Source organism: Bos grunniens, chromosome 15 (genome assembly GCF_055505025.1).
Source record: "Bos grunniens cultivar Pamir isolate PY7600 chromosome 15, Bosgru_T2T1.0, whole genome shotgun sequence".
NCBI lineage: Eukaryota > Metazoa > Chordata > Mammalia > Artiodactyla > Bovidae > Bos > Bos grunniens.
This window is the reverse complement of record NC_141179.1, coordinates 79,735,098-79,745,921: the sequence shown is the minus strand read 5'-3', so window position 1 is coordinate 79,745,921 and position 10,824 is coordinate 79,735,098. Positions and strand designations below refer to the sequence as shown.

At 39.7% G+C, this 10,824-nt stretch overlaps 1 pseudogene; it reads right to left on the bottom strand.

Moving 5' to 3' along the window:
* Positions 1 to 6,922: 6,922 nt before the first annotated feature.
* On the bottom strand, positions 6,923 to 8,674 carry LOC147358655 (olfactory receptor 8K3-like; annotated as a pseudogene).
* Positions 8,675 to 10,824: the final 2,150 nt, after the last annotated feature.

Sequence of the window (10,824 nt, the reverse complement as noted above, 5' to 3'; positions counted from 1 at the left end):
GTTGTTCCATGTCCAGTTCTAATCTGTTGCATCCACATTCCTCACGAGGTAGGTCAAGTGGTCTGTTGTTCCCACCACTGTCAGAATTTTCCACAGTTTATTGTGATCAAGGCCAGCTGGCTTGCCTTGATGCAAGCCTGGCAACCAGCATCTTCAGCCAGCAGAAACCAGAGGGAATGTCTCATTGGTTACAAGGTCTCAGGACATAAACAAGATGAAAGGAGAAGTTGAAAAGTCTGTGCTTACTCCACAAAATAGCTTTTTTTCTTTCTTTTGCCTTGTAGATTATTTATTGTTAATATACACATGAGCCTATTTCTGATCTATCAATATCTTTTCACTGATATATAGTGCCAATTTTTATATCACGAGCAGACTTTTAAAATGAATAATTGTAGCTTTGGAATAGGACTGGATATCATTAGCACTTGTCTTAATGTTCAAATTACAAGTTTATTCCTTATTTTAAAGTTAGTTCAGCTATTCTAGATCTTTTTCTCTCTACAGTTTGATTTTAGCTCCTTTAAGTATTTTGGTTTTAGCTTCAGTTCCTATCAAAAAAGAATTTCTGCTTAGATTTTAATTGTGTTTGATTTCAGAAATTGTTATATTTACCTAATATTGAATAAATCAGTAAATAAATATGGTAAGATCTCTTTTGTTTATGTTTCCACTAGTATCTTTCAGGAATATTTTCTAATTTTTACCATATATGCTTACATATTTTTTTTATTTATCTAAGCATTTCATAATTATGATGAATTTATAACAGGTATTTAAAATTTTAACAAGGCTATGATCTTTCCAGTAGCCATTTCTGGATGTGAGAGTTGGACCATAAAGAAGTCAGAGAGCCTCAAATTGAAGCCTTTGCATTGCAGTGTTAGAGAAGACTCTTAAGAGTACCATGGATGGCAAGGAGATCCAACCAATCCATCCTAAAGGAGATCAGTTCTGGGTGTTCATTTGAAGGACTGATGCTGAAGATGAAGCTCCAATATTTCGACTACATGATGTGAAGAGCCGACTCATTGGAAAAGACCCTGATGCTGGGAAAAATTGAAGGCAGAAAGAGAAGTGGGTGAAGAGGATAAGATGGTTGGATGGCATCATCAATTCAATAGACATAAACTTGGCAAACTCCGGGAGATGATGGGGGAGAGAATGGCCTGGGGTCCTATAGTCCATAGGGTCACAATGAGTCAGACAAGACTTGTCAACTGAACAATAAAAACAACATTTAACAATTTCATTTCTAATTTTTCATTTGTAGTATATAGAAATAAAAATTATTGTATGTACTGATCTCTCCTTGAAACCATCCTAAACTCATGTTCTAATTCAATGCTTTTTAGAGGAGTTTTCCCATGTTGAAGGTCAGGAAGGGAGGCGGTGAGGAGATACACCTCATCCAAGGTAAGGAGCAGCGGCTGTGCTTTGCTGGAGTAGCCGTGAAGAGATACCCCACGCCCAAGGTAAGAGAAACCCAAGTAAGACGGTAGGTGTTGCAAGAGGGCATCAGAGGACAGACACACTGAAACCATAATCACAGAACACTAGTCAATCTGATCACACTAGGACCACAGCCTTGCCTAACTCAATGAAACTAAGCCATGCCCGTGGGGCAACCCAAGACGGGCGGGTCAAGTTGGAGAGGTCTGACAGAATGTGGTCCACTGGAAAAGGGAATGGCAAACCACTTCAGTATTCTTGCCTTGAGAACCCCATGAACAGTACGAAAAAGCAAAATGATAGGATACTGAAAGAGGAACGCCCCAGGTCAGTAGGTGCCCAATATGCTACTGGAGATCAGTGGAGAAATAACTCCAGAAAGAATGAAGGGATGGAGCCAAAGCAAAAAAAAAAATACCCAGCTGTGGATGTGACTGGTGATAGAAGCAAGGTCCGATGCTGAAAACAGCAATATTGCATAGGAACCTGGAATGTCAGGTCCATGAATCAAGGCAAATTGGAAGTGGTCAAACAAGCGATGGCAAGAGTGAATGTCGACATTCTAGGAATCAGCGAACTGAAATGGACTGGAATGGGTGAATTTAACTCAGATGACCATTATATCTACTACTGCAGGCAGGAATGCCTCAGAAGAAATGGAGTAGCCATCATGGTCAACAAAAGAGTCTGAAATGCAGTACTTGGATGCAATGTAAAAAACTACAGAATGATCTCTGTTCGTTTCCAAGGCAAACCATTCAATATCACAGTAGTCCAAGTCTATGCCCCAACCAGTAATGCTGAAGAAGCTGAAGTTGAATGGTTCTCTGAAGACCTACAAGACCTTTTAGAACTAACACCCAAAAAGATGTCCTTTTCATTATAGGGGACTGGAATGCAAAAGTAGGAAGTCAAGAAACTCCTAGAGTAACAGGCAAATTGGCCTTGGAATATGGAATGAAGCAGGGCAAACTCTAAGAGAGTTTTGCCAAGAAAATGCATTGGTCATAGCAAACACCCTCTTCCAACAACACAAGAGAAGACACTACACATGGACATCACCAGATGGTCAACACCGAAATCAGATTGATTATATTCTTTACAGCCAAAGATGGAGAACCTCTATGCAGTCAGCAAAAACAAGACCAGGAGCTGATTGTGGCTCAGACCATGAACTCCTTATTGCCAAATTCAGACTTAAATTGAAGACAGTAGGGAAAACCACTAGACCAGTCAGGTATGAGCTAAATCAAATCCCGTATGATCATACAGTAGAAGTGAGAAATAGATTTAAGGGCCTAGATCTGATAGATAGAGTGCCTGATGAACTATGGAATGAGGTTCGTGACACTGTACAGGAGACAGGGATCAAGACCATCCCCATGGAAAAGAAATGCAAAAAAGCGCAATGGCTTTCTGGGGAGGCCTTACAAATAGCTGTGAAAAGAAGAGAAGTGAAAAGCAAAGGAGCAAAGGAAAGATATAAGCATCTGAATGCAGAGTTGCAAAGAATACCAAGAAGAGATAAGAAAGCCTTCTTCGGCAATCAATGCAAAGAAATAGAGGAAAACAACAGAATGAGAAAGACTAGGGATCTCTTCAAGAAAATCAGAGATACCAAAGGAACATTTCATGCAAAGATGAGCTCGATAAAGGACAGAAATATTATGGACCTAAAAGAAGCAGAAGATATTAAGAAGAGATGGCAAGAATACACAGAAGAACTGTACAAAAAAGATCTTCATGACCCAGATAATCACGAATGTGATCACTGACCTAGAGCCAGACATCCTGGAATGTGAAGTCAAGTGGGCCTTAGAAAGCATCACTATTAACAAAGCTAGTGGAGGTGATGGAATTCCAGTTGAGCTATTCCAAATGCTAAAAAATGATGCTGTGAAAGTGCTGCACTCAATATGTCGGCAAATTTGGAAAACTCAGCAGTGGCCACAGGACTGGAAAAGGTCAGTTTTCATTCCAATCCCAAAGAAAGGCAATGCCAAAGAATGCTCAAACTACCACACAATTGCACTCGTCTCACACACTAGCAAAGTAATGCTCAAAATTCTCCAAGCCAGGCTTCAGCAATATGTGAACCGTGAACTTCCAGATGTTCAAGCTGGTTTTAGAAAAGGCAGAGGAACCAGAGATCAAATTGCCAACATCCACTGGATCACGGAGAAAGCAAGAGAGTTCCAGAAAAGCATCTATTTCTGCTTTATTGACTATGCCAAAGCCTTTGACTGTTTGGATCACGATAAACTGTGGAAAATTCTGAAAGAGATGGGAATACCAGGCCACCTGATCTGCCTCTTGAGAAATTTGTATGCAGGTCAGGAAGCAACAGTTAGAAGTGGACATGGAATAACAGACTGGTTCCAAATATGAAAAGGAGTACGTCAAGAATGTATATTGTCACCCTGTTTATTTAAATTATATGCAGTGTACATCATGTAAAACGCTGGACTGGAAGAAACACAGGCTTTAATCAAGATTCCCGGGAGAAATATCAATAACCTCAGATATGCAGATGACATCACCTTTATGGCAGAAAGTGAAGAGGAACTCAAAATCCTCTTGATGAAAGTGTAAGTGGAGAGTGAAAAAGTTGGCTTAAAGCTCAACATTCAGAAAACAAAGATCATGGCATCCGGTCCCATCACTTCATGGCAAATAGATGGGGAAACAGTGGAAACAGTGTCAGACTTCATTTTTCTGGGCTCCAAAATCACTACAGATGGTGATTGCAGCCATGAAATTAAAGGACGCTTACTCCTTGGAAAGAAAGTTATGACCAGCCTATATAGCATATTCAAAAGCAGAGACATTACTTTGCCAACAAAGGTCCATCTAGTCAAGGCTATGGTTTTTCCTGTGGTCATGTATGGTTGTGAGAGTTGGACTGTGAAGAAGGCTGAGTGTCAAGAATTGATGCTTTTGAACTGTGGTGTTAGAGAAGATTCTTGAGAGTCCCTTGGACTGCAAAGAGATCCAACCAGTCCATTCTGAAGGAGATCAGCCTGGGATTTCTTTGGAAGGAATGATGCTATAGCTGAAACTCCAGTACTTTGGCCACCTCATGCGAAGAGTTGACTCATTGGAAAAGACTCTGATGCTGGGAGGGATTGGGGGCAGGAGGCAAAGGGGACGACAGAGGATGAGATGGCTGGATGGCATCACTGACTCGATGGACGTGAGTCTGAGTGAACTCCGGGAGTTGGTGATGGACAAGGAGGCCTGGCGTTCTGTGATTCATGGGGTCGCAACGAGTCGGACATGACTGAGTGACTGAACTGAACTGATATTTCCACTCGCCCGTCTTCATCATGTAGTAATAAAAGCACTTTATTCCTTCTTTCCAATCTGGACATTTTTTTTTTCCTTTTGGTTGAATACAACCTCCATTAAAATGTCAATATCATGGGAAAGAAGAGTCCTATTTGCCTTTTTCTTGAATTAGGAAGAATGTCTTTGAGTTTTTAATGATGGTGAACAAAGAACAGTGCAGTCTCTCTACAATGTAAGTAAAATTTCATAAATTTTAAAAATACTAAATTAAACAAAAAAGTGACAGTTTAAAAGGACTAAGGGGGCATTTGTGTGCATATTATATATATAATTGTTACATATCTTATTACAGTCTTCCTAGAAATGTTGACCAAATTATGCAATTTTGTCTTTTGTTTGCTACAAAGATTTGATCAAACCATGGCAATCAAACAATGGAATAAAAATTATAAACTATAATAATATACATCACAATACAATGTACAATACAGTACACATATATGCATGCATGTATAGTAATTTTTTTTACATATTATTATGAACCAATATTGAAGAAGGTTATCCCATAACAAACGCAGAAAGTTAGTTCAGCATAGAGTAGACTTCTGATGCAAAAGTACAAAAATAATTAGAACACAAATTTTAAATAAGAAACTTTTTTGTTTTTCAGACAGATAAGGAAATATAACTATTGTTTTGATCAAAAAGCAGTTAGGTAACAAGATCCTAATAAAATATAAAAATGTAACTCAAAGCTTCCATGGGAGACTCTCAAAAAATTTACCTTTTTTCCTGCTGGTTATATTGTGACAAAATTGACAGTTAATATGGTGCAAATTTAAAGTCTACAACATGTTGATTTGACTCATTTATATAGTTTAATGTGGCTACAATTTAGCACTAGCTAAAATTTCCATATTACATGATTATCATTTCTTTTTGTGAGGTGAGAATATTTAAGGCCCACTCTTTTAGCAACTTCCAACTATTGAATATTGTTAAAGACAACTTAAAAATATATCTGGTACAGAGAATACTTTGGCCACCTGATGTGAAGAACTGATCCTTTGGAAAAGACCTTCCTGCTGGCAAAGACTGAAGGGAGGAGGAGAAGGGAACAGCAGAGCATGAGGTGGTTGGACGGCATCACTTGTGTATGGACATGAGTCTGAGCAATCTCCCAGAGTTGGTGATGGACAGAGAAGCCTGGTGTGCTGCAGCCCATGGGATAGCAAAGAGTAGGACATGACTGAGTGACTGAAATTGAATATACAGAGAAATGGTGTGACTTAGATAAATAAGATGTTGTGAGTTATTGAACTGCTAAGTGTTCTGAGTCTAAAGGCTTTCTAGGGCTCATATATAAAAGCAACTTCCCTGATGAGAACAGAGCAGGATCCTAAAATCTTCCACTTGATAAGGGAGCATCTGTATCAATTGAGATGACTGATGAATTCAAATCATTGTATTACACTGAGCCTCCTAGAAACCACCATAAGTTTAATTTTAATACATGCCTTAGAAAAGTATAGTGAATAAAGAAGCAGAAGTATGCACTTACATAAAACCACATGTATATGTACAAACACATGTAGACACTAGGAAATTTATTCTAATAGTTGGGAATAACAATAATCATTTGAATCCTTTTATATACACCATTCTTCCTCACTCGACTCTCTTTACTTGCCCTTACAGTGTCCTAACTCATTCTAAGGCATGGGGCTATTTACTTAATTATATATGTAATTCATCACTTCCCCTCAGGAAAGGCAGATATTTTCCCCTTTTGGGTGCTAATGTATGTATAGCACATAGAAATATGACTAGCACTGTGGCTCAGAGGTTAAAGCATCTGCCCACAATGCGGGAGACCTGGGTTCGATCCCTGGGTGGGGAAGATCCCCTGGAGAAGGAAATGGCAATGCACTCCAGTATTCTTGCCTGGAGAATCCCATGGACGGAGGAGCCTGCTGGGCTACAGTCCACGGGGTCACAAAGAGTCAGACACGACTGAGCGACTTCACTTTCACTTTAGAAGGCATTTTCTAAATATGTGTTGAACATTTCCATATGTTTTATTCCTTCTAGAGACACACAGATAACAGTTTGAAGCCCATCACCTAAATTATAGGATTCATATAGTATGGAAGCCTTAAGAGAGAAAATTGAGCAGTCTTTTCTATGTACTTTGTAGGGCATGTTTTGCATCTTTTTTCCTCAAACTGTAGATCAAGGGATTTAGCATAAGGATAATGAGAGTGTGGTGACTGCAGCCATGAAATTAAAAGACGCTTACTCCTTGGAAGGAAAGTTATGACCAACCTAGATGGCATATTGAAAAGCAGAGACATTACTTTGACAACAAGGTTCCGTCTAGTCAAGGCTATGGTTTTTCCAGTGGTCATGTATGGATGTGAGAGTTGGACTGTGAAGAAAGCTTAGCGCCACAGAATTGATGGTTTTGAACTGTGGTGTTGGAGAAGACTCTTGAGAGTGCCTTGCACTGCAAGGAGATCCAATCAGTCCATTCTAAAGGAGATCAGCCCTGGGTGTTCTTTGGAAGGAATGATGCTAAAGCTGAAACTCCAGTACTTTGGCCACCTCATGCAAAGAGTTGACTCATTGGAAAAGACTCTGATGCTGGGAGGGATTGGGGGCAGGAGGAGAAGGGGATGACAGAGGATGAGATGGCTGGATGGCATCACCAACTTGATGGACATGAGTTTGAGTGAACTCCAGGAGTCGGTGATCAACAGGGAAGCCTCAGTTCAGTTCAGTTAAGTCGCTCAGTCGTGTTTGAGTCTTTGTGACCACATGAATCACAGCACACCAGGCCTCCCTGTCCACTCTTTCCCCATCTATTTCCCATGAAGTGATGGGACTGGATGCCATGATCTTTGTTTTCTGAATGTTGAGCTTTAGGCCAAATTTTTCACTCTCCACTTTCACTTTCACCAAGAGACTTTTTAGTTCCTCTTCACTTTCTGCCATAAGGGTGGTGTCATCTGCATATCTGAGGTTATTGACAGAAGCCTGGCATGCTGCAATTCATGGGGTCGCAAAGAGTCGGACACGACTGAGCGACTGAACTGAACGAGAGTATAAACCATAGATGCCATTTTATCTGTGTCAAATGAATTGTTAGACTCTGGCTGCATGTACATGAATATTAAAGCCCCATGGAACACTGTGACCACCACCAGGTGAGACTCACAGGTAGAAAAAGCCTTGTGCCTGCCTTCAGAAGAGCTTATCCTGAGAGTGGATGCAAGAATAAGAAGGTAAGATATAAGAACTATCAGAAGGGATGAAATCAAATCAAAACCAGCTATAATTTGAATAATTATTCCTACTTCATGTGTATTTGAGCAGAGCAAAGATAGCAAAGGGAAACTGTCACAGTAGAAATGTCTGATGACATTATAACCACAGAATGGTAAACTAAATGTCTTTACAGTGATGACAAGAGACACAAATGCACAATAGAGGTACGGGATTGTCCAACACCCAACATACCCTTGGTGACATGATAGCTGGGTAGAGCAGGGGGTTACATGTACCACATGGTGGTCATAGGACATTGCTGACAGAATAAAATGTTCACTAATAATGAACACAAGAAAGAAAGCTAGCTGTATAGCACAAGAATAATAAGAGACTGTATATTGATCCAAAACAAAATTTCCTAGCATTTGAGGTCCTATAGTTGTAGAGCAACCAAGTTCAGTAAAAGCCAGGTGTCCAGGGAAAAAAGTACATGGGGTTTGTAGCCTGAAGTCTGGCTTGGTAAGGATGATCATGCCCAAGTTGCCCACCACTGAGATCACGTAGATGATGAGGAAGAACCAAGAACAATGGAGCCTACAGCTTGGGTCAGTCTGATTCCCATAAGGATGAATTCACTCAACACCGTTATACTGTATTTGTCCATTCATGTTTATCACAAACTTATTCTGGATGGAGATATGAGCATAGCAAGAAGATTTCATGTATTATTACCTGAAAGATTTTTAAATGCAAAGCTAGTCTAAATAAAATGCATCTTAATGTCTCAAAATAGGATATTTAAAAATAAACCCACATTCTTCATATAATAATGTATACACAGATAGATAAAGAGTCAGAAATGTTTATTAGTTCTCAACTGAACATTATTTTACTAACTGAAGAACATTTGTCAATGTCTAGGAGTCATGTTGGTTGTCACAACTAGGAGTTAGGTGCTACTTGCCAGCAATGGTTAGAGGTCAATTATGATTCTCAACATCTTATAATACCCTTTATCAGCCCAATATCTGAAGAGTTATAAGATTTAAAAACCAGTATGGTTAGTTAGATAAATAGATACATACATAGTTGAATAGATAGAGCTAGATAAATATATAGATACAGATACATAAACTTTGATATGCAAAGGAAGAAAGCTAAAACAAAAATTTTGGGTTACATGTATAACTATTTTTGTGCTATTCTTCTAAGCCTTCTATTAGTCATTTACATAACTGCAATCACATAGGGACATGTATAAATGGCGTTTGCTAATTAGGTCTATCTAGCCAAGGCTATGGTTTTTCTAGTGGCTATGTATGGATGCGAGAGTTGGACTGTGAAGAAAGCTGAGCACCGAAGAATTGATGCTTTTGAACTGTGGTATTGGAGAAGACTCTTGAGAGTCCCTTGGACTGCAAGGAAGTCCAACCAGTCCATTCTGGAGGAGATCAGCTCTGGGTGTTCTTTGAAAAAATGATGTTAAGCTGAAACTCCAGTACTTTGGCCACCTCATGTGAAGAGTTGACTCACTGGAAAAGACTCTAATGCTGGGAGGGATTGCGGGCAGGAGGACAAGGGAACGACAGAGGATGAGATGGCTGGATGGCATCACTGACTCAATGGATGTGAGTTTGAGTGAACTCCGGGAGATGATGATGGACAGGGAGGCCTGGCGTGCTGCAATTAATGGAGTCGCAAAGAGTCAGACACGACTGAGCAACTGAACTGAACTGAATATGACTTAATACATATGCCAATTATGTAACAGGTTGTATTGTGAAATTAAATAATAATAAAGCTATAAAGCTTAAAAATCTGTTACTATCCAATTACTTTGTACTTTAAAATCTGTTAATATCCAATTAATTATTTCCACATCTCAATCTGTGTTGGAAACCCCATTTTGCCTCATCAAGGGATCTGGAAAGAATTGTACATTTATTGGGGCTTCCCTGATAGTTCAGTTGGTAAAGAATTGGTCTGCAATGCAGGAGACTCTGGTTCAATTCCTGGGTCGGCAAGATCCACTGGAAAAGTGATAGGCTACCCACTCCACCCACTCCAGTATTCGTGGGCTTCTGTTGTGACTCAGCTGGTAAAGAACCCACTTGCAATGCGGGTTTCCATCCCTGGATTGGGAAGATCCCTTGGAGTAGGGAAAGGCTACCCATTCCAGTATTGTGGCCTGGAGAATTTCATGGTCTGGATAGTTCATGGGGTCGCAAAGAGATGGACACAACTGAGCAACTTTCACTTTCACTTTGGATCAGAGAGATACCAAGAGAACATTTCATGCAAAGATGGGCACAATGAAGGACTAAAATAGTATGGACCTAACAGAAGCAGAAGATATTAAGAAGAGGTAGCAAAAATACACAGAAAAACTATACAAAAAAGATCTTCATGATCCAGATAGCCACGATGGTGTGATTACTCACATAGAGCCAGAAATCCTGGAATGTGAAGTCAAGTGGACCTCAGGAAGCCTCACTATGATCAAAGCTAGTGGAGATGATGAAATTCCAGTTGAGCTATTTCAAATCCTAAAAGATGATGCTGTGAAAGTGCTGAACTCAATAAGTCAGCAAATTTGGAAAACTCAGTAGTGGCCACAGGACTGGAAAAGGTCAATTTTCATTCCAATCCCAAAGAAAGGTAATGCCAAAGAATGTTCAAATTACCACACAATTGCACTCATTTCACAAGGTAGCAAAGTAATGCTCAAAATCCTTCAAGCCAGGCTTCAACAGTATGTGAACCATGAATTTCCAGATGTTCAAGCCAGGTTTAGCAAAAGCAAAGGAACCAGAG